We start from the raw sequence: 24,131 nt of genomic DNA on the forward strand, positions 1-24,131 counted from the left end.
TGCTGCCCTTGTTGCTTGATCATTGTTGTGGTTCTTGTTGTTGTTGTTGTTACTGTCCGTGCACAGGACAGAGAGAAAGGGAGAGGGGAGGGGAAAAGCAGAAGGGGGAGACAATGATAGACCCCCTGACGATCTGCTTCACCCCCTGTACAGCGACTCCCCTGCAAGAGGGGTTCTGCGGGCCAGACATCGGACCCTTCCGCCTGTCCCCTCGTTTCGCGCCACCACTGCTTTACCCTCTGACATACCGCCCAACCTCCCTGGATTTCCTTTTGACAGCAATATGTCCTGTCTATTTTTTGAATCCTCATTATCCTGAGGCTCAGTCCTGGAAATAGTGTCATGAGACAACACAGGGGGACCTCTGGAATCAGAGAGCGCCTGGAACAGCAGCAGGGGCTCTGGAGCCAGGGCAGGAGCCCCTAGCCATCCACCCTCCTCGGAGTCCACGTGCCAGCATCTTGGTCCTGCTCCCTCCCAAAAAGATTTTTTCCCTTGTTTCATAGAGAAAGAGGCATCGCACAGGAGAGTCAGGTAGCGCTAATAAAAAAATAAAAAAGCCTTTTTTTTTTTTTTTTTTTTTTACCCTTCCTGAAGGACTAGCTTCTGGGAAGCACAGGTTTTGAACCTGCAAACTCTGCTGTCTGCCTGTCTCTGAGTCCACAGGAGGAACCACTGCCCCAGCCAGACCTTGTGCTCAGAGTGGGGTGTTTTCGCCAGTCCTAGGCCTACACAGTGCACTTGGGATTGGGCGGCCTGAGATCACCCAAATGTTACATTGTAGATTGTTTGTTTGCAGTTCCGGCTCCCCAGGACATTGGACAGACCCAAGTCCCTCCAGGCCAGCCAGAGAAAAAGACTCCTCACATCCTTGGTGCAAATGGAGTGGAGGGGGAGGGGAGAGAGGTGCATGTGTGGGTTGCTCATGCCCAGGTGGGTGTGGGGGGCCGTGGCAGGCCTTGGAAGGTGGTTGAGGGGCAGAAGGAGACTGTTTGGGGGGCAGGCTGCAGGCAGGGGAGCCTCTGAATAGGTGCAGGGCTGTGTGTGTGGGTGTGGTGGCAGGGGGTTAGGGCAGGTCCCCCTGCTGGATGGTGAGATGGCAGCTGGGCTGGCCCAGGGTCCCCAGAGCTGGAGGGCAGCAGCAGGCTGGCAGGAAAGGAGTGCAGGGAGGCACACAGTAGATGACAGTTGGGGAGCTGGGGGGCAGGGGGCAAGGTCAAATGGAGGCATACCTGAGGAAGGGGAGGGGGCTGGACTGGAGAGTCGGTGGAGCTGGAGGCAGGCAGGCCCCAAGAATCAGGCACTGACAGGACCAGATACCTGCACCCACCCACTGGATAGCAGCTGCAGCAGCCAGAGCAGCAGCCCTGGCTTGCCAAGGCCAAGGGCCCTGAGTGAGTCCCTCTGAGGAGGAGGAAGAGGAGGAGGAGGAGGAGGAGGAAGAGGTGGACGACGGCCACTGTCAGCAGGCAACGGGGTCGACAGGGGCCTCCCTCCTGTATGGAGGCCTGTGTCCAGGTGGCTGCCCGCCAAATTCAGGGCAGCTCGGGGCAGCTCAGGGCTCCCAGGGCCCTGGGGGATGTCTCTGGTTGGGGGCTGTCAGTCAGTCAGTCAGTCAGTCAGTCAGTCAGTCAGTCAGTCAGTCTGTCTGTCAGCGCACTTGCTTGGACAGGGGCCTGGCGGCCCTTGGCCCCCAACCCTGGGCTGTCAGATGCCGGCCCCGCCCCCGGACACGCCCCCACCGTGCCCCTGGCCCCAGAGCCCTGCCCACCTGTGCCGGCTTTGGCCTGGGGTTGTGGCTCTGGTGGCTGGCCACCACCCCTCTTGTCAAGTTCAGGGTGGGGGTCATGGCCTCCCTAGGGGTCAGCTGGATGGGCGGGGTCCCCGTGGCCTAGCAACCTCTCGAGCCCTCTGTGATGCCCGCCCCCCCCCAGGATTCTGTGCGCAGGCGCACTGGCACTGGGCAGCCCAACTGCCCTGCCACTAGGTCAGGTGGCAGCGCCCACACCCCAGGGCCCTGGCACAGAGGGACAGAAGGACGGGAGGACAGCTCTTAGCGACGACGGACCTCGGGGCTGGCAGCCAAGAGCAGAAAGGAGGAGTTGCGCCTGGGAGCCAAGGAGCCCGGGCCACAGCTGCCAGCATGCCTGCCTGCCTTGCTTGATGCCTGTATGCAGCCTCTGTCCAGGTGGGTTTCTCAGTTCCTCTCCTCTCCTCTCTTCTCCTCTCCTCTTTGCTCCTCTCCTCTTGTCTCTCCTCTCTTCCGGGTGCCCTGATCACCATCTCGAGCACTTCTGAAATTTTGCCTGTGACAACTGCCCACACCTCTCCTCTGCGCCCCTGACGTCACCCAGCACACAGGCTCACCTTCTCAGCCAACCCACACCCACACCCACACCCACACCCACACCCACACCCCCCACCACATTCCCAGGATCAGCCCCTCTGCCCTATTCAGCCAAACTGGCCACTTGGCAACATATCCGTGCAGGCTTGACTGTCTTAATCATTCAAGGTGATATCTCCTTTTGTACTTAGCTTGGTTGATTGGTGGATGGATAGTTGGTTGGATGGATGGATGGATGGATGGATGGATGGATGGATGGATGGACGGGTTGATGGACTGGTTTTGTAGAGGCAGAAAGCCATCTATGGGTACTTGAGACTGCTGGCATCAGAGTGCTAGTCTGCTGTCAAATGTAAAATGTCAACTCGTCAACAAATAAATTAAATAATTAAATAAACTGGGTTACAAAAAAACAACAACACGATGTCTTTGCCCTTTCTGGATATGCTATGCTGTTTGGATCTTAATAAGGAAAGCATTGTCCTGAGCAGCCCCTTGAAATTTTGGGATATTTCATTTTCCCTCCTTTTCTTTTTTATTTTGCTTTCTATTATCTTGATTTATTTATTGGAATGAGACAGTCACGAATTGAGACGGAAGGGAGGGATAGAGATTTTGAGAACCGGAGAGACACCTGCAGCACTTCTGCACCTCTTGTAAAGATTTCCCCCCTGCAGGTGGGGCCCAGGGTCTTGAACTCAGATCGTCCTACAGTGTAACATGAGTGCCTAACCAGGTGAGGCACCACCTGCTACCGTTAATGTGACATTTTTTTAGCAATGAAAAGAAATTCTCTTGGCTAGGTAAGAAATAAATAATAAGTAAATAAATAAATAAATAAACAAAAGTGGATTTGCATTTACACAGTGGAAACACACACACACACACACACACACACACGGACATATTCATGTATATTACCTGTATTATGTATTTATGTATTTATTTATTTATTGCCACAAGGGGTTATTGCCACAGCTCCGTGGCAGCTCCACGAATCCACTGCTCCCACGGACCATTTTCTCCCCTTTTGCTGCCCTTGTTGCGTGATTATTGTGGTTATTAAATTTATTATTATTATTGTTGTTGTTGCTGTTGTTTTTGTGATGGTTGCTGTCCTTGCAGAAGACAGAGATAAATCGAGAGAGGAGGGGAAAGAGAGATGGGGGACAGAAAGATAGGCCCCCTGCAGATCTGCTTCACTAAATAAATAAAGTTCATTTTCATTTTACTCAGTAGAAACACAGTGACCCCTATACATGTATATTACCTGAATTATTTATTTATGTATTTTTTATTTCCTTATTTATTGATTTATACATTTATTGCCTCCAGGGTTATTGTCAGGGCTAGAGGCCAGCACCACGAATCCACTGTTCCTGCTGACCACTTTTTCCCCTTTTTCTGCCCTTGTTGCCTGTTCTTTGTTGTGGTTATTATTATTATTGTTGTTGCTGTTACTGTCCTTGCATAGGACAGAGAGAAAGGGAGTGAGGAGTGGAAAGACAGAGGGGGGAGAGAAAGGTAGACCCCTAGAGGTCTGCTTCACTAGATAAATAAAAGTGCATGTACATTTACAAAGTGGAAACACAGACACATGTATACATGTATATTACCTGTATATTTTCTCTATGAGTATATATATATATATATATATATATATATATATATATATATATATTGCTTCCAGGGTTATTGCCAGTGCTCGGTGCCTGTACCAGAATCTACTGCTCCTGTAGATCATTTATTCTCCTTTTGCTGCCCTTGTTGCTTGATCATTGTTGTGGTTCTTGTTGTTGTTGTTGTTACTGTCCGTGCACAGGACAGAGAGAAAGGGAGAGGGGAGGGGAAAAGCAGAAGGGGGAGACAATGATAGACCCCCTGACGATCTGCTTCACCCCCTGTACAGCGACTCCCCTGCAAGAGGGGTTCTGCGGGCCAGACATCGGACCCTTCCGCCTGTCCCCTCGTTTCGCGCCACCACTGCTTTACCCTCTGACATACCGCCCAACCTCCCTGGATTTCCTTTTGACAGCAATATGTCCTGTCTATTTTTTGAATCCTCATTATCCTGAGGCTCAGTCCTGGAAATAGTGTCATGAGACAACACAGGGGGACCTCTGGAATCAGAGAGCGCCTGGAACAGCAGCAGGGGCTCTGGAGCCAGGGCAGGAGCCCCTAGCCATCCACCCTCCTCGGAGTCCACGTGCCAGCATCTTGGTCCTGCTCCCTCCCAAAAAGATTTTTTCCCTTGTTTCATAGAGAAAGAGGCATCGCACAGGAGAGTCAGGTAGCGCTAATAAAAAAATAAAAAAGCCTTTTTTTTTTTTTTTTTTTTTTACCCTTCCTGAAGGACTAGCTTCTGGGAAGCACAGGTTTTGAACCTGCAAACTCTGCTGTCTGCCTGTCTCTGAGTCCACAGGAGGAACCACTGCCCCAGCCAGACCTTGTGCTCAGAGTGGGGTGTTTTCGCCAGTCCTAGGCCTACACAGTGCACTTGGGATTGGGCGGCCTGAGATCACCCAAATGTTACATTGTAGATTGTTTGTTTGCAGTTCCGGCTCCCCAGGACATTGGACAGACCCAAGTCCCTCCAGGCCAGCCAGAGAAAAAGACTCCTCACATCCTTGGTGCAAATGGAGTGGAGGGGGAGGGGAGAGAGGTGCATGTGTGGGTTGCTCATGCCCAGGTGGGTGTGGGGGGCCGTGGCAGGCCTTGGAAGGTGGTTGAGGGGCAGAAGGAGACTGTTTGGGGGGCAGGCTGCAGGCAGGGGAGCCTCTGAATAGGTGCAGGGCTGTGTGTGTGGGTGTGGTGGCAGGGGGTTAGGGCAGGTCCCCCTGCTGGATGGTGAGATGGCAGCTGGGCTGGCCCAGGGTCCCCAGAGCTGGAGGGCAGCAGCAGGCTGGCAGGAAAGGAGTGCAGGGAGGCACACAGTAGATGACAGTTGGGGAGCTGGGGGGCAGGGGGCAAGGTCAAATGGAGGCATACCTGAGGAAGGGGAGGGGGCTGGACTGGAGAGTCGGTGGAGCTGGAGGCAGGCAGGCCCCAAGAATCAGGCACTGACAGGACCAGATACCTGCACCCACCCACTGGATAGCAGCTGCAGCAGCCAGAGCAGCAGCCCTGGCTTGCCAAGGCCAAGGGCCCTGAGTGAGTCCCTCTGAGGAGGAGGAAGAGGAGGAGGAGGAGGAGGAGGAAGAGGTGGACGACGGCCACTGTCAGCAGGCAACGGGGTCGACAGGGGCCTCCCTCCTGTATGGAGGCCTGTGTCCAGGTGGCTGCCCGCCAAATTCAGGGCAGCTCGGGGCAGCTCAGGGCTCCCAGGGCCCTGGGGGATGTCTCTGGTTGGGGGCTGTCAGTCAGTCAGTCAGTCAGTCAGTCAGTCAGTCAGTCAGTCAGTCAGTCTGTCTGTCAGCGCACTTGCTTGGACAGGGGCCTGGCGGCCCTTGGCCCCCAACCCTGGGCTGTCAGATGCCGGCCCCGCCCCCGGACACGCCCCCACCGTGCCCCTGGCCCCAGAGCCCTGCCCACCTGTGCCGGCTTTGGCCTGGGGTTGTGGCTCTGGTGGCTGGCCACCACCCCTCTTGTCAAGTTCAGGGTGGGGGTCATGGCCTCCCTAGGGGTCAGCTGGATGGGCGGGGTCCCCGTGGCCTAGCAACCTCTCGAGCCCTCTGTGATGCCCGCCCCCCCCCAGGATTCTGTGCGCAGGCGCACTGGCACTGGGCAGCCCAACTGCCCTGCCACTAGGTCAGGTGGCAGCGCCCACACCCCAGGGCCCTGGCACAGAGGGACAGAAGGACGGGAGGACAGCTCTTAGCGACGACGGACCTCGGGGCTGGCAGCCAAGAGCAGAAAGGAGGAGTTGCGCCTGGGAGCCAAGGAGCCCGGGCCACAGCTGCCAGCATGCCTGCCTGCCTTGCTTGATGCCTGTATGCAGCCTCTGTCCAGGTGGGTTTCTCAGTTCCTCTCCTCTCCTCTCTTCTCCTCTCCTCTTTGCTCCTCTCCTCTTGTCTCTCCTCTCTTCCGGGTGCCCTGATCACCATCTCGAGCACTTCTGAAATTTTGCCTGTGACAACTGCCCACACCTCTCCTCTGCGCCCCTGACGTCACCCAGCACACAGGCTCACCTTCTCAGCCAACCCACACCCACACCCACACCCACACCCACACCCACACCCCCCACCACATTCCCAGGATCAGCCCCTCTGCCCTATTCAGCCAAACTGGCCACTTGGCAACATATCCGTGCAGGCTTGACTGTCTTAATCATTCAAGGTGATATCTCCTTTTGTACTTAGCTTGGTTGATTGGTGGATGGATAGTTGGTTGGATGGATGGATGGATGGATGGATGGATGGATGGATGGATGGATGGACGGGTTGATGGACTGGTTTTGTAGAGGCAGAAAGCCATCTATGGGTACTTGAGACTGCTGGCATCAGAGTGCTAGTCTGCTGTCAAATGTAAAATGTCAACTCGTCAACAAATAAATTAAATAATTAAATAAACTGGGTTACAAAAAAACAACAACACGATGTCTTTGCCCTTTCTGGATATGCTATGCTGTTTGGATCTTAATAAGGAAAGCATTGTCCTGAGCAGCCCCTTGAAATTTTGGGATATTTCATTTTCCCTCCTTTTCTTTTTTATTTTGCTTTCTATTATCTTGATTTATTTATTGGAATGAGACAGTCACGAATTGAGACGGAAGGGAGGGATAGAGATTTTGAGAACCGGAGAGACACCTGCAGCACTTCTGCACCTCTTGTAAAGATTTCCCCCCTGCAGGTGGGGCCCAGGGTCTTGAACTCAGATCGTCCTACAGTGTAACATGAGTGCCTAACCAGGTGAGGCACCACCTGCTACCGTTAATGTGACATTTTTTTAGCAATGAAAAGAAATTCTCTTGGCTAGGTAAGAAATAAATAATAAGTAAATAAATAAATAAATAAACAAAAGTGGATTTGCATTTACACAGTGGAAACACACACACACACACACACACACACGGACATATTCATGTATATTACCTGTATTATGTATTTATGTATTTATTTATTTATTGCCACAAGGGGTTATTGCCACAGCTCCGTGGCAGCTCCACGAATCCACTGCTCCCACGGACCATTTTCTCCCCTTTTGCTGCCCTTGTTGCGTGATTATTGTGGTTATTAAATTTATTATTATTATTGTTGTTGTTGCTGTTGTTTTTGTGATGGTTGCTGTCCTTGCAGAAGACAGAGATAAATCGAGAGAGGAGGGGAAAGAGAGATGGGGGACAGAAAGATAGGCCCCCTGCAGATCTGCTTCACTAAATAAATAAAGTTCATTTTCATTTTACTCAGTAGAAACACAGTGACCCCTATACATGTATATTACCTGAATTATTTATTTATGTATTTTTTATTTCCTTATTTATTGATTTATACATTTATTGCCTCCAGGGTTATTGTCAGGGCTAGAGGCCAGCACCACGAATCCACTGTTCCTGCTGACCACTTTTTCCCCTTTTTCTGCCCTTGTTGCCTGTTCTTTGTTGTGGTTATTATTATTATTGTTGTTGCTGTTACTGTCCTTGCATAGGACAGAGAGAAAGGGAGTGAGGAGTGGAAAGACAGAGGGGGGAGAGAAAGGTAGACCCCTAGAGGTCTGCTTCACTAGATAAATAAAAGTGCATGTACATTTACAAAGTGGAAACACAGACACATGTATACATGTATATTACCTGTATATTTTTCTCTATGAGTATATATATATATATATATATATATATATATATATATATATATATTGCTTCCAGGGTTATTGCCAGTGCTCGGTGCCTGTACCAGAATCTACTGCTCCTGTAGATCATTTATTCTCCTTTTGCTGCCCTTGTTGCTTGATCATTGTTGTGGTTCTTGTTGTTGTTGTTGTTACTGTCCGTGCACAGGACAGAGAGAAAGGGAGAGGGGAGGGGAAAAGCAGAAGGGGGAGACAATGATAGACCCCCTGACGATCTGCTTCACCCCCTGTACAGCGACTCCCCTGCAAGAGGGGTTCTGCGGGCCAGACATCGGACCCTTCCGCCTGTCCCCTCGTTTCGCGCCACCACTGCTTTACCCTCTGACATACCGCCCAACCTCCCTGGATTTCCTTTTGACAGCAATATGTCCTGTCTATTTTTTGAATCCTCATTATCCTGAGGCTCAGTCCTGGAAATAGTGTCATGAGACAACACAGGGGGACCTCTGGAATCAGAGAGCGCCTGGAACAGCAGCAGGGGCTCTGGAGCCAGGGCAGGAGCCCCTAGCCATCCACCCTCCTCGGAGTCCACGTGCCAGCATCTTGGTCCTGCTCCCTCCCAAAAAGATTTTTTCCCTTGTTTCATAGAGAAAGAGGCATCGCACAGGAGAGTCAGGTAGCGCTAATAAAAAAATAAAAAAGCCTTTTTTTTTTTTTTTTATTTTTACCCTTCCTGAAGGACTAGCTTCTGGGAAGCACAGGTTTTGAACCTGCAAACTCTGCTGTCTGCCTGTCTCTGAGTCCACAGGAGGAACCACTGCCCCAGCCAGACCTTGTGCTCAGAGTGGGGTGTTTTCGCCAGTCCTAGGCCTACACAGTGCACTTGGGATTGGGCGGCCTGAGATCACCCAAATGTTACATTGTAGATTGTTTGTTTGCAGTTCCGGCTCCCCAGGACATTGGACAGACCCAAGTCCCTCCAGGCCAGCCAGAGAAAAAGACTCCTCACATCCTTGGTGCAAATGGAGTGGAGGGGGAGGGGAGAGAGGTGCATGTGTGGGTTGCTCATGCCCAGGTGGGTGTGGGGGGCCGTGGCAGGCCTTGGAAGGTGGTTGAGGGGCAGAAGGAGACTGTTTGGGGGGCAGGCTGCAGGCAGGGGAGCCTCTGAATAGGTGCAGGGCTGTGTGTGTGGGTGTGGTGGCAGGGGGTTAGGGCAGGTCCCCCTGCTGGATGGTGAGATGGCAGCTGGGCTGGCCCAGGGTCCCCAGAGCTGGAGGGCAGCAGCAGGCTGGCAGGAAAGGAGTGCAGGGAGGCACACAGTAGATGACAGTTGGGGAGCTGGGGGGCAGGGGGCAAGGTCAAATGGAGGCATACCTGAGGAAGGGGAGGGGGCTGGACTGGAGAGTCGGTGGAGCTGGAGGCAGGCAGGCCCCAAGAATCAGGCACTGACAGGACCAGATACCTGCACCCACCCACTGGATAGCAGCTGCAGCAGCCAGAGCAGCAGCCCTGGCTTGCCAAGGCCAAGGGCCCTGAGTGAGTCCCTCTGAGGAGGAGGAAGAGGAGGAGGAGGAGGAGGAGGAAGAGGTGGACGACGGCCACTGTCAGCAGGCAACGGGGTCGACAGGGGCCTCCCTCCTGTATGGAGGCCTGTGTCCAGGTGGCTGCCCGCCAAATTCAGGGCAGCTCGGGGCAGCTCAGGGCTCCCAGGGCCCTGGGGGATGTCTCTGGTTGGGGGCTGTCAGTCAGTCAGTCAGTCAGTCAGTCAGTCAGTCAGTCAGTCAGTCAGTCAGTCTGTCTGTCAGCGCACTTGCTTGGACAGGGGCCTGGCGGCCCTTGGCCCCCAACCCTGGGCTGTCAGATGCCGGCCCCGCCCCCGGACACGCCCCCACCGTGCCCCTGGCCCCAGAGCCCTGCCCACCTGTGCCGGCTTTGGCCTGGGGTTGTGGCTCTGGTGGCTGGCCACCACCCCTCTTGTCAAGTTCAGGGTGGGGGTCATGGCCTCCCTAGGGGTCAGCTGGATGGGCGGGGTCCCCGTGGCCTAGCAACCTCTCGAGCCCTCTGTGATGCCCGCCCCCCCCCAGGATTCTGTGCGCAGGCGCACTGGCACTGGGCAGCCCAACTGCCCTGCCACTAGGTCAGGTGGCAGCGCCCACACCCCAGGGCCCTGGCACAGAGGGACAGAAGGACGGGAGGACAGCTCTTAGCGACGACGGACCTCGGGGCTGGCAGCCAAGAGCAGAAAGGAGGAGTTGCGCCTGGGAGCCAAGGAGCCCGGGCCACAGCTGCCAGCATGCCTGCCTGCCTTGCTTGATGCCTGTATGCAGCCTCTGTCCAGGTGGGTTTCTCACTCTCCTCTCCTCTCTTCTCCTCTCCTCTTTGCTCCTCTCCTCTTGTCTCTCCTCTCTTCCGGGTGCCCTGATCACCATCTCGAGCACTTCTGAAATTTTGCCTGTGACAACTGCCCACACCTCTCCTCTGCGCCCCTGACGTCACCCAGCACACAGGCTCACCTTCTCAGCCAACCCACACCCACACCCACACCCACACCCACACCCACACCCCCCACCACATTCCCAGGATCAGCCCCTCTGCCCTATTCAGCCAAACTGGCCACTTGGCAACATATCCGTGCAGGCTTGACTGTCTTAATCATTCAAGGTGATATCTCCTTTTGTACTTAGCTTGGTTGATTGGTGGATGGATAGTTGGTTGGATGGATGGATGGATGGATGGATGGATGGATGGATGGATGGATGGACGGGTTGATGGACTGGTTTTGTAGAGGCAGAAAGCCATCTATGGGTACTTGAGACTGCTGGCATCAGAGTGCTAGTCTGCTGTCAAATGTAAAATGTCAACTCGTCAACAAATAAATTAAATAATTAAATAAACTGGGTTACAAAAAAACAACAACACGATGTCTTTGCCCTTTCTGGATATGCTATGCTGTTTGGATCTTAATAAGGAAAGCATTGTCCTGAGCAGCCCCTTGAAATTTTGGGATATTTCATTTTCCCTCCTTTTCTTTTTTATTTTGCTTTCTATTATCTTGATTTATTTATTGGAATGAGACAGTCACGAATTGAGACGGAAGGGAGGGATAGAGATTTTGAGAACCGGAGAGACACCTGCAGCACTTCTGCACCTCTTGTAAAGATTTCCCCCCTGCAGGTGGGGCCCAGGGTCTTGAACTCAGATCGTCCTACAGTGTAACATGAGTGCCTAACCAGGTGAGGCACCACCTGCTACCGTTAATGTGACATTTTTTTAGCAATGAAAAGAAATTCTCTTGGCTAGGTAAGAAATAAATAATAAGTAAATAAATAAATAAATAAACAAAAGTGGATTTGCATTTACACAGTGGAACACACACACACACACACACACACACACACGGACATATTCATGTATATTACCTGTATTATGTATTTATGTATTTATTTATTTATTGCCACAAGGGGTTATTGCCACAGCTCCGTGGCAGCTCCACGAATCCACTGCTCCCACGGACCATTTTCTCCCCTTTTGCTGCCCTTGTTGCGTGATTATTGTGGTTATTAAATTTATTATTATTATTGTTGTTGTTGCTGTTGTTTTTGTGATGGTTGCTGTCCTTGCAGAAGACAGAGATAAATCGAGAGAGGAGGGGAAAGAGAGATGGGGGACAGAAAGATAGGCCCCCTGCAGATCTGCTTCACTAAATAAATAAAGTTCATTTTCATTTTACTCAGTAGAAACACAGTGACCCCTATACATGTATATTACCTGAATTATTTATTTATGTATTTTTTATTTCCTTATTTATTGATTTATACATTTATTGCCTCCAGGGTTATTGTCAGGGCTAGAGGCCAGCACCACGAATCCACTGTTCCTGCTGACCACTTTTTCCCCTTTTTCTGCCCTTGTTGCCTGTTCTTTGTTGTGGTTATTATTATTATTGTTGTTGCTGTTACTGTCCTTGCATAGGACAGAGAGAAAGGGAGTGAGGAGTGGAAAGACAGAGGGGGGAGAGAAAGGTAGACCCCTAGAGGTCTGCTTCACTAGATAAATAAAAGTGCATGTACATTTACAAAGTGGAAACACAGACACATGTATACATGTATATTACCTGTATATTTTCTCTATGAGTATATATATATATATATATATATATATATATATATATATATATATTGCTTCCAGGGTTATTGCCAGTGCTCGGTGCCTGTACCAGAATCTACTGCTCCTGTAGATCATTTATTCTCCTTTTGCTGCCCTTGTTGCTTGATCATTGTTGTGGTTCTTGTTGTTGTTGTTGTTACTGTCCGTGCACAGGACAGAGAGAAAGGGAGAGGGGAGGGGAAAAGCAGAAGGGGGAGACAATGATAGACCCCCTGACGATCTGCTTCACCCCCTGTACAGCGACTCCCCTGCAAGAGGGGTTCTGCGGGCCAGACATCGGACCCTTCCGCCTGTCCCCTCGTTTCGCGCCACCACTGCTTTACCCTCTGACATACCGCCCAACCTCCCTGGATTTCCTTTTGACAGCAATATGTCCTGTCTATTTTTTGAATCCTCATTATCCTGAGGCTCAGTCCTGGAAATAGTGTCATGAGACAACACAGGGGGACCTCTGGAATCAGAGAGCGCCTGGAACAGCAGCAGGGGCTCTGGAGCCAGGGCAGGAGCCCCTAGCCATCCACCCTCCTCGGAGTCCACGTGCCAGCATCTTGGTCCTGCTCCCTCCCAAAAAGATTTTTTCCCTTGTTTCATAGAGAAAGAGGCATCGCACAGGAGAGTCAGGTAGCGCTAATAAAAAAATAAAAAAGCCTTTTTTTTTATTTTTTTATTTTTTTTTTACCCTTCCTGAAGGACTAGCTTCTGGGAAGCACAGGTTTTGAACCTGCAAACTCTGCTGTCTGCCTGTCTCTGAGTCCACAGGAGGAACCACTGCCCCAGCCAGACCTTGTGCTCAGAGTGGGGTGTTTTCGCCAGTCCTAGGCCTACACAGTGCACTTGGGATTGGGCGGCCTGAGATCACCCAAATGTTACATTGTAGATTGTTTGTTTGCAGTTCCGGCTCCCCAGGACATTGGACAGACCCAAGTCCCTCCAGGCCAGCCAGAGAAAAAGACTCCTCACATCCTTGGTGCAAATGGAGTGGAGGGGGAGGGGAGAGAGGTGCATGTGTGGGTTGCTCATGCCCAGGTGGGTGTGGGGGGCCATGGCAGGCCTTGGAAGGTGGTTGAGGGGCAGAAGGAGACTGTTTGGGGGGCAGGCTGCAGGCAGGGGAGCCTCTGAATAGGTGCAGGGCTGTGTGTGAGGGTGTGGTGGCAGGGGGTTAGGGCAGGTCCCCCTGCTGGATGGTGAGATGGCAGCTGGGCTGGCCCAGGGTCCCCAGAGCTGGAGGGCAGCAGCAGGCTGGCAGGAAAGGAGTGCAGGGAGGCACACAGTAGATGACAGTTGGGGAGCTGGGGGGCAGGGGGCAAGGTCAAATGGAGGCATACCTGAGGAAGGGGAGGGGGCTGGACTGGAGAGTCGGTGGAGCTGGAGGCAGGCAGGCCCCAAGAATCAGGCACTGACAGGACCAGATACCTGCACCCACCCACTGGATAGCAGCTGCAGCAGCCAGAGCAGCAGCCCTGGCTTGCCAAGGCCAAGGGCCCTGAGTGAGTCCCTCTGAGGAGGAGGAAGAGGAGGAGGAGAGGAGGAGGAAGAGGTGGACGACGGCCACTGTCAGCAGGCAACGGGGTCGACAGGGGCCTCCCTCCCGTATGGAGGCCTGTGTCCAGGTGGCTGCCCGCCAAATTCAGGGCAGCTCGGGGCAGCTCAGGGCTCCCAGGGCCCTGGGGGATGTCTCTGGTTGGGGGCTGTCAGTCAGTCAGTCAGTCAGTCAGTCAGTCAGTCAGTCAGTCAGTCAGTCAGTCTGTCTGTCAGCGCACTTGCTTGGACAGGGGCCTGGCGGCCCTTGGCCCCCAACCCTGGGCTGTCAGATGCCGGCCCCGCCCCCGGACACGCCCCCACCGTGCCCCTGGCCCCAGAGCCCTGCCCACCTGTGCCGGCTTTGGCCTGGGGTTGTGGCTCTGGTGGCTGGCCACCACCCCTCTTGTCAAGTTCAGGGTGGGGGTCATGGCCTCCCTAGGGGTCAGCTGGATGGGCGGGGTCCCCGTGGCCTAGCAACCTCTCGAGCCCTCTGTGATGCCCCCCCCCCCAGGATTCTGTGTGCAGGCGCACTGGCACTGGGCAGCCCAACTGCCCTGCCACTAGGTCAGGTGGCAGCGCCCACACCCCAGGGCCCTGGCACAGAGGGACAGAAGGACGGGAGGACAGCTCTTAGCGACGACGGACCTCGGGGCTGGCAGCCAAGAGCAGAAAGGAGGAGTTGCGCCTGGGAGCCAAGGAGCCCGGGCCACAGCTGCCAGCATGCCTGCCTGCCTTGCTTGATGCCTGTATGCAGCCTCTGTCCAGGTGGGTTTCTCAGTTCCTCTCCTCTCCTCTCTTCTCCTCTCCTCTTTGCTCCTCTCCTCTTGTCTCTCCTCTCTTCCGGGTGCCCTGATCACCATCTCGAGCACTTCTGAAATTTTGCCTGTGACAACTGCCCACACCTCTCCTCTGCGCCCCTGACGTCACCCAGCACACAGGCTCACCTTCTCAGCCAACCCACACCCACACCCACACCCACACCCACACCCCCCACCACATTCCCAGGATCAGCCCCTCTGCCCTATTCAGCCAAACTGGCCACTTGGCAACATATCCGTGCAGGCTTGACTGTCTTAATCATTCAAGGTGATATCTCCTTTTGTACTTAGCTTGGTTGATTGGTGGATGGATAGTTGGTTGGATGGATGGATGGATGGATGGATGGATGGATGGATGGATGGATGGACGGGTTGATGGGGTTGATGGACTGGTTTTGTAGAGGCAGAAAGCCATCTATGGGTACTTGAGACTGCTGGCATCAGAGTGCTAGTCTGCTGTCAAATGTAAAATGTCAACTCGTCAACAAATAAATTAAATAATTAAATAAACTGGGTTACAAAAAAACAACAACACGATGTCTTTGCCCTTTCTGGATATGCTATGCTGTTTGGATCTTAATAAGGAAAGCATTGTCCTGAGCAGCCCCTTGAAATTTTGGGATATTTCATTTTCCCTCCTTTTCTTTTTTATTTTGCTTTCTATTATCTTGATTTATTTATTGGAATGAGACAGTCACGAATTGAGACGGAAGGGAGGGATAGAGATTTTGAGAACCGGAGAGACACCTGCAGCACTTCTGCACCTCTTGTAAAGATTTCCCCCCTGCAGGTGGGGCCCAGGGTCTTGAACTCAGATCGTCCTACAGTGTAACATGAGTGCCTAACCAGGTGAGGCACCACCTGCTACCGTTAATGTGACATTTTTTTAGCAATGAAAAGAAATTCTCTTGGCTAGGTAAGAAATAAATAATAAGTAAATAAATAAATAAATAAACAAAAGTGGATTTGCATTTACACAGTGGAAACACACACACACACACACACACGGACATATTCATGTATATTACCTGTATTATGTATTTATGTATTTATTTATTTATTGCCACAAGGGGTTATTGCCACAGCTCCGTGGCAGCTCCACGAATCCACTGCTCCCACGGACCATTTTCTCCCCTTTTGCTGCCCTTGTTGCGTGATTATTGTGGTTATTAAATTTATTATTATTATTGTTGTTGTTGCTGTTGTTTTTGTGATGGTTGCTGTCCTTGCAGAAGACAGAGATAAATCGAGAGAGGAGGGGAAAGAGAGATGGGGGACAGAAAGATAGGCCCCCTGCAGATCTGCTTCACTAAATAAATAAAGTTCATTTTCATTTTACTCAGTAGAAACACAGTGACCCCTATACATGTATATTACCTGAATTATTTATTTATGTATTTTTTATTTCCTTATTTATTGATTTATACATTTATTGCCTCCAGGGTTATTGTCAGGGCTAGAGGCCAGCACCACGAATCCACTGTTCCTGCTGACCACTTTTTCCCCTTTTTCTGCCCTTGTTGCCTGTTCTTTGTTGTGGTTATTATTATTATTGTTGTTGCTGTTACTGTCCTTGCATAGGACAGAGAGAAAGGGAGTGAGGAGTGGAAAGACAGAGGGGGGAGAGAAAGGTAGACCCCTAGAGGTCTGCTTCACTAGATAAATAAAAGTGCATGTACATTTACAAAGTGGAAACACAGACACATGTATACATGTATATTACCTGTATATTTTCTCTATGAGTATATATATATATATATATATATATATATATATATATATATATATTGCTTCCAGGGTTATTGCCAGTGCTCGGTGCCTGTACCAGAATCTACTGCTCCTGTAGATCATTTATTCTCCTTTTGCTGCCCTTGTTGCTTGATCATTGTTGTGGTTCTTGTTGTTGTTGTTGTTACTGTCCGTGCACAGGACAGAGAGAAAGGGAGAGGGGAGGGGAAAAGCAGAAGGGGGAGACAATGATAGACCCCCTGACGATCTGCTTCACCCCCTGTACAGCGACTCCCCTGCAAGAGGGGTTCTGCGGGCCAGACATCGGACCCTTCCGCCTGTCCCCTCGTTTCGCGCCACCACTGCTTTACCCTCTGACATACCGCCCAACCTCCCTGGATTTCCTTTTGACAGCAATATGTCCTGTCTATTTTTTGAATCCTCATTATCCTGAGGCTCAGTCCTGGAAATAGTGTCATGAGACAACACAGGGGGACCTCTGGAATCAGAGAGCGCCTGGAACAGCAGCAGGGGCTCTGGAGCCAGGGCAGGAGCCCCTAGCCATCCACCCTCCTCGGAGTCCACGTGCCAGCATCTTGGTCCTGCTCCCTCCCAAAAAGATTTTTTCCCTTGTTTCATAGAGAAAGAGGCATCGCACAGGAGAGTCAGGTAGCGCTAATAAAAAAATAAAAAAGCCTTTTTTTTTTTTTTTTTTTTACCCTTCCTGAAGGACTAGCTTCTGGGAAGCACAGGTTTTGAACCTGCAAACTCTGCTGTCTGCCTGTCTCTGAGTCCACAGGAGGAACCACTGCCCCAGCCAGACCTTGTGCTCAGAGTGGGGTGTTTTCGCCAGTCCTAGGCCTACACAGTGCACTTGGGATTGGGCGGCCTGAGATCACCCAAATGTTACATTGTAGATTGTTTGTTTGCAGTTCCGGCTCCCCAGGACATTGGACAGACCCAAGTCCCTCCAGGCCAGCCAGAGAAAAAGACTCCTCACATCCTTGGTGCAAATGGAGTGGAGGGGGAGGGGAGAGAGGTGCATGTGTGGGTTGCTCATGCCCAGGTGGGTGTGGGGGGCCGTGGCAGGCCTTGGAAGGTGGTTGAGGGGCAGAAGGAGACTGTTTGGGGGGCAGGCTGCAGGCAGGGGAGCCTCTGAATAGGTGCAGGGCTGTGTGTGTGGGTGTGGTGGCAGGGGGTTAGGGCAGGTCCCCCTGCTGGATGGTGAGATGGCAGCTGGGCTGGCCCAGGGTCCCCAGAGCTGGAGGGCAGCAGCAGGCTGGCAGGAAAGGAGTGCAGGGAGGCACACAGTAGATGACAGTTGGGGAGCTGGGGGGCAGGGGGCAAGGTCAAATGGAGGCATACCTGAGGAAGGGGAGGGGGCTGGACTGGAGAGTCGGTGGAGCTGGAGGCAGGCAGGCCCCAAGAATCAGGCACTGACAGGACCAGATACCTGCACCCACCCACTGGATAGCAGCTGCAGCAGCCAGAGCAGCAGCCCTGGCTTGCCAAGGCCAAGGGCCCTGAGTGAGTCCCTCTGAGGAGGAGGAAGAGGAGGAGGAGGAGGAAGAGGTGGACGACGGCCACTGTCAGCAGGCAACGGGGTCGACAGGGGCCTCCCTCCTGTATCGAGGCCTGTGTCCAGGTGGCTGCCCGCCAAATTCAGGGCAGCTCGGGGCAGCTCAGGGCTCCCAGGGCCCTGGGGGATGTCTCTGGTTGGGGGCTGTCAGTCAGTCAGTCAGTCAGTCAGTCAGTCAGTCAGTCAGTCAGTCAGTCAGTCAGTCAGTCTGTCTGTCAGCGCACTTGCTTGGACAGGGGCCTGGCGGCCCTTGGCCCCCAACCCTGGGCTGTCAGATGCCGGCCCCGCCCCCGGACACGCCCCCACCGTGCCCCTGGCCCCAGAGCCCTGCCCACCTGTGCCGGCTTTGGCCTGGGGTTGTGGCTCTGGTGGCTGGCCACCACCCCTCTTGTCAAGTTCAGGGTGGGGGTCATGGCCTCCCTAGGGGTCAGCTGGATGGGCGGGGTCCCCGTGGCCTAGCAACCTCTCGAGCCCTCTGTGATGCCCGCCCCCCCCCAGGATTCTGTGCGCAGGCGCACTGGCACTGGGCAGCCCAACTGCCCTGCCACTAGGTCAGGTGGCAGCGCCCACACCCCAGGGCCCTGGCACAGAGGGACAGAAGGACGGGAGGACAGCTCTTAGCGACGACGGACCTCGGGGCTGGCAGCCAAGAGCAGAAAGGAGGAGTTGCGCCTGGGAGCCAAGGAGCCCGGGCCACAGCTGCCAGCATGCCTGCCTGCCTTGCTTGATGCCTGTATGCAGCCTCTGTCCAGGTGGGTTTCTCAGTTCCTCTCCTCTCCTCTCTTCTCCTCTCCTCTTTGCTCCTCTCCTCTTGTCTCTCCTCTCTTCCGGGTGCCCTGATCACCATCTCGAGCACTTCTGAAATTTTGCCTGTGACAACTGCCCACACCTCTCCTCTGCGCCCCTGACGTCACCCAGCACACAGGCTCACCTTCTCAGCCAACCCACACCCACACCCACACCCACACCCACACCCACACCCCCCACCACATTCCCAGGATCAGCCCCTCTGCCCTATTCAGCCAAACTGGCCACTTGGCAACATATCCGTGCAGGCTTGACTGTCTTAATCATTCAAGGTGATATCTCCTTTTGTACTTAGCTTGGTTGATTGGTGGATGGATAGTTGGTTGGATGGATGGATGGATGGATGGATGGATGGATGGATGGATGGATGGATGGACGGGTTGATGGACTGGTTTTGTAGAGGCAGAAAGCCATCTATGGGTACTTGAGACTGCTGGCATCAGAGTGCTAGTCTGCTGTCAAATGTAAAATGTCAACTCGTCAACAAATAAATTAAATAATTAAATAAACTGGGTTACAAAAAAACAACAACACGATGTCTTTGCCCTTTCTGGATATGCTATGCTGTTTGGATCTTAATAAGGAAAGCATTGTCCTGAGCAGCCCCTTGAAATTTTGGGATATTTCATTTTCCCTCCTTTTCTTTTTTATTTTGCTTTCTATTATCTTGATTTATTTATTGGAATGAGACAGTCACGAATTGAGACGGAAGGGAGGGATAGAGATTTTGAGAACCGGAGAGACACCTGCAGCACTTCTGCACCTCTTGTAAAGATTTCCCCCCTGCAGGTGGGGCCCAGGGTCTTGAACTCAGATCGTCCTACAGTGTAACATGAGTGCCTAACCAGGTGAGGCACCACCTGCTACCGTTAATGTGACATTTTTTTAGCAATGAAAAGAAATTCTCTTGGCTAGGTAAGAAATAAATAATAAGTAAATAAATAAATAAATAAACAAAAGTGGATTTGCATTTACACAGTGGAAACACACACACACACACACACACACACACGGACATATTCATGTATATTACCTGTATTATGTATTTATGTATTTATTTATTTATTGCCACAAGGGGTTATTGCCACAGCTCCGTGGCAGCTCCACGAATCCACTGCTCCCACGGACCATTTTCTCCCCTTTTGCTGCCCTTGTTGCGTGATTATTGTGGTTATTAAATTTATTATTATTATTGTTGTTGTTGCTGTTGTTTTTGTGATGGTTGCTGTCCTTGCAGAAGACAGAGATAAATCGAGAGAGGAGGGGAAAGAGAGATGGGGGACAGAAAGATAGGCCCCCTGCAGATCTGCTTCACTAAATAAATAAAGTTCATTTTCATTTTACTCAGTAGAAACACAGTGACCCCTATACATGTATATTACCTGAATTATTTATTTATGTATTTTTTATTTCCTTATTTATTGATTTATACATTTATTGCCTCCAGGGTTATTGTCAGGGCTAGAGGCCAGCACCACGAATCCACTGTTCCTGCTGACCACTTTTTCCCCTTTTTCTGCCCTTGTTGCCTGTTCTTTGTTGTGGTTATTATTATTATTGTTGTTGCTGTTACTGTCCTTGCATAGGACAGAGAGAAAGGGAGTGAGGAGTGGAAAGACAGAGGGGGGAGAGAAAGGTAGACCCCTAGAGGTCTGCTTCACTAGATAAATAAAAGTGCATGTACATTTACAAAGTGGAAACACAGACACATGTATACATGTATATTACCTGTATATTTTCTCTATGAGTATATATATATATATATATATATATATATATATATATATATATATATTGCTTCCAGGGTTATTGCCAGTGCTCGGTGCCTGTACCAGAATCTACTGCTCCTGTAGATCATTTATTCTCCTTTTGCTGCCCTTGTTGCTTGATCATTGTTGTGGTTCTTGTTGTTGTTGTTGTTACTGTCCGTGCACAGGACAGAGAGAAAGGGAGAGGGGAGGGGAAAAGCAGAAGGGGGAGACAATGATAGACCCCCTGACGATCTGCTTCACCCCCTGTACAGCGACTCCCCTGCAAGAGGGGTTCTGCGGGCCAGACATCGGACCCTTCCGCCTGTCCCCTCGTTTCGCGCCACCACTGCTTTACCCTCTGACATACCGCCCAACCTCCCTGGATTTCCTTTTGACAGCAATATGTCCTGTCTATTTTTTGAATCCTCATTATCCTGAGGCTCAGTCCTGGAAATAGTGTCATGAGACAACACAGGGGGACCTCTGGAATCAGAGAGCGCCTGGAACAGCAGCAGGGGCTCTGGAGCCAGGGCAGGAGCCCCTAGCCATCCACCCTCCTCGGAGTCCACGTGCCAGCATCTTGGTCCTGCTCCCTCCCAAAAAGATTTTTTCCCTTGTTTCATAGAGAAAGAGGCATCGCACAGGAGAGTCAGGTAGCGCTAATAAAAAAATAAAAAAGCCTTTTTTTTTATTTTTTTATTTTTTTTTTACCCTTCCTGAAGGACTAGCTTCTGGGAAGCACAGGTTTTGAACCTGCAAACTCTGCTGTCTGCCTGTCTCTGAGTCCACAGGAGGAACCACTGCCCCAGCCAGACCTTGTGCTCAGAGTGGGGTGTTTTCGCCAGTCCTAGGCCTACACAGTGCACTTGGGATTGGGCGGCCTGAGATCACCCAAATGTTACATTGTAGATTGTTTGTTTGCAGTTCCGGCTCCCCAGGACATTGGACAGACCCAAGTCCCTCCAGGCCAGCCAGAGAAAAAGACTCCTCACATCCTTGGTGCAAATGGAGTGGAGGGGGAGGGGAGAGAGGTGCATGTGTGGGTTGCTCATGCCCAGGTGGGTGTGGGGGGCCGTGGCAGGCCTTGGAAGGTGGTTGAGGGGCAGAAGGAGACTGTTTGGGGGGCAGGCTGCAGGCAGGGGAGCCTCTGAATAGGTGCAGGGCTGTGTGTGAGGGTGTGGTGGCAGGGGGTTAGGGCAGGTCCCCCTGCTGGATGGTGAGATGGCAGCTGGGCTGGCCCAGGGTCCCCAGAGCTGGAGGGCAGCAGCAGGCTGGCAGGAAAGGAGTGCAGGGAGGCACACAGTAGATGACAGTTGGGGAGCTGGGGGGCAGGGGGCAAGGTCAAATGGAGGCATACCTGAGGAAGGGGAGGGGGCTGGACTGGAGAGTCGGTGGAGCTGGAGGCAGGCAGGCCCCAAGAATCAGGCACTGACAGGACCAGATACCTGCACCCACCCACTGGATAGCAGCTGCAGCAGCCAGAGCAGCAGCCCTGGCTTGCCAAGGCCAAGGGCCCTGAGTGAGTCCCTCTGAGGAGGAGGAAGAGGAGGAGGAGGAGGAGGAGGAAGAGGTGGACGACGGCCACTGTCAGCAGGCAACGGGGTCGACAGGGGCCTCCCTCCCGTATGGAGGCCTGTGTCCAGGTGGCTGCCCGCCAAATTCAGGGCAGCTCGGGGCAGCTCAGGGCTCCCAGGGCCCTGGGGGATGTCTCTGGTTGGGGGCTGTGTCAGTCAGTCAGTCAGTCAGTCAGTCAGTCAGTCAGTCAGTCAGTCAGTCTGTCTGTCAGCGCACTTGCTTGGACAGGGGCCTGGCGGCCCTTGGCCCCCAACCCTGGGCTGTCAGATGCCGGCCCCGCCCCCGGACACGCCCCCACCGTGCCCCTGGCCCCAGAGCCCTGCCCACCTGTGCCGGCTTTGGCCTGGGGTTGTGGCTCTGGTGGCTGGCCACCACCCCTCTTGTCAAGTTCAGGGTGGGGGTCATGGCCTCCCTAGGGGTCAGCTGGATGGGCGGGGTCCCCGTGGCCTAGCAACCTCTCGAGCCCTCTGTGATGCCCCCCCCCCCAGGATTCTGTGCGCAGGCGCACTGGCACTGGGCAGCCCAACTGCCCTGCCACTAGGTCAGGTGGCAGCGCCCACACCCCAGGGCCCTGGCACAGAGGGACAGAAGGACGGGAGGACAGCTCTTAGCGACGACGGACCTCGGGGCTGGCAGCCAAGAGCAGAAAGGAGGAGTTGCGCCTGGGAGCCAAGGAGCCCGGGCCACAGCTGCCAGCATGCCTGCCTGCCTTGCTTGATGCCTGTATGCAGCCTCTGTCCAGGTGGGTTTCTCAGTTCCTCTCCTCTCCTCTCTTCTCCTCTCCTCTTTGCTCCTCTCCTCTTGTCTCTCCTCTCTTCCGGGTGCCCTGATCACCATCTCGAGCACTTCTGAAATTTTGCCTGTGACAACTGCCCACACCTCTCCTCTGCGCCCCTGACGTCACCCAGCACACAGGCTCACCTTCTCAGCCAACCCACACCCACACCCACACCCACACCCACACCCACACCCCCCACCACATTCCCAGGATCAGCCCCTCTGCCCTATTCAGCCAAACTGGCCACTTGGCAACATATCCGTGCAGGCTTGACTGTCTTAATCATTCAAGGTGATATCTCCTTTTGTACTTAGCTTGGTTGATTGGTGGATGGATAGTTGGTTGGATGGATGGATGGATGGATGGATGGATGGATGGATGGATGGATGGACGGGTTGATGGACTGGTTTTGTAGAGGCAGAAAGCCATCTATGGGTACTTGAGACTGCTGGCATCAGAGTGCTAGTCTGCTGTCAAATGTAAAATGTCAACTCGTCAACAAATAAATTAAATAATTAAATAAACTGGGTTACAAAAAAACAACAACACGATGTCTTTGCCCTTTCTGGATATGCTATGCTGTTTGGATCTTAATAAGGAAAGCATTGTCCTGAGCAGCCCCTTGAAATTTTGGGATATTTCATTTTCCCTCCTTTTCTTTTTTATTTTGCTTTCTATTATCTTGATTTATTTATTGGAATGAGACAGTCACGAATTGAGACGGAAGGGAGGGATAGAGATTTTGAGAACCGGAGAGACACCTGCAGCACTTCTGCACCTCTTGTAAAGATTTCCCCCCTGCAGGTGGGGCCCAGGGTCTTGAACTCAGATCGTCCTACAGTGTAACATGAGTGCCTAACCAGGTGAGGCACCACCTGCTACCGTTAATGTGACATTTTTTTAGCAATGAAAAGAAATTCTCTTGGCTAGGTAAGAAATAAATAATAAGTAAATAAATAAATAAATAAACAAAAGTGGATTTGCATTTACACAGTGGAAACACACACACACACACACACACACACACGGACATATTCATGTATATTACCTGTATTATGTATTTATGTATTTATTTATTTATTGCCACAAGGGGTTATTGCCACAGCTCCGTGGCAGCTCCACGAATCCACTGCTCCCACGGACCATTTTCTCCCCTTTTGCTGCCCTTGTTGCGTGATTATTGTGGTTATTAAATTTATTATTATTATTGTTGTTGTTGCTGTTGTTTTTGTGATGGTTGCTGTCCTTGCAGAAGACAGAGATAAATCGAGAGAGGAGGGGAAAGAGAGATGGGGGACAGAAAGATAGGCCCCCTGCAGATCTGCTTCACTAAATA

Source organism: Erinaceus europaeus, chromosome 5 (genome assembly GCF_950295315.1).
Source record: "Erinaceus europaeus chromosome 5, mEriEur2.1, whole genome shotgun sequence".
Classification (NCBI taxonomy): domain Eukaryota; kingdom Metazoa; phylum Chordata; class Mammalia; order Eulipotyphla; family Erinaceidae; genus Erinaceus; species Erinaceus europaeus.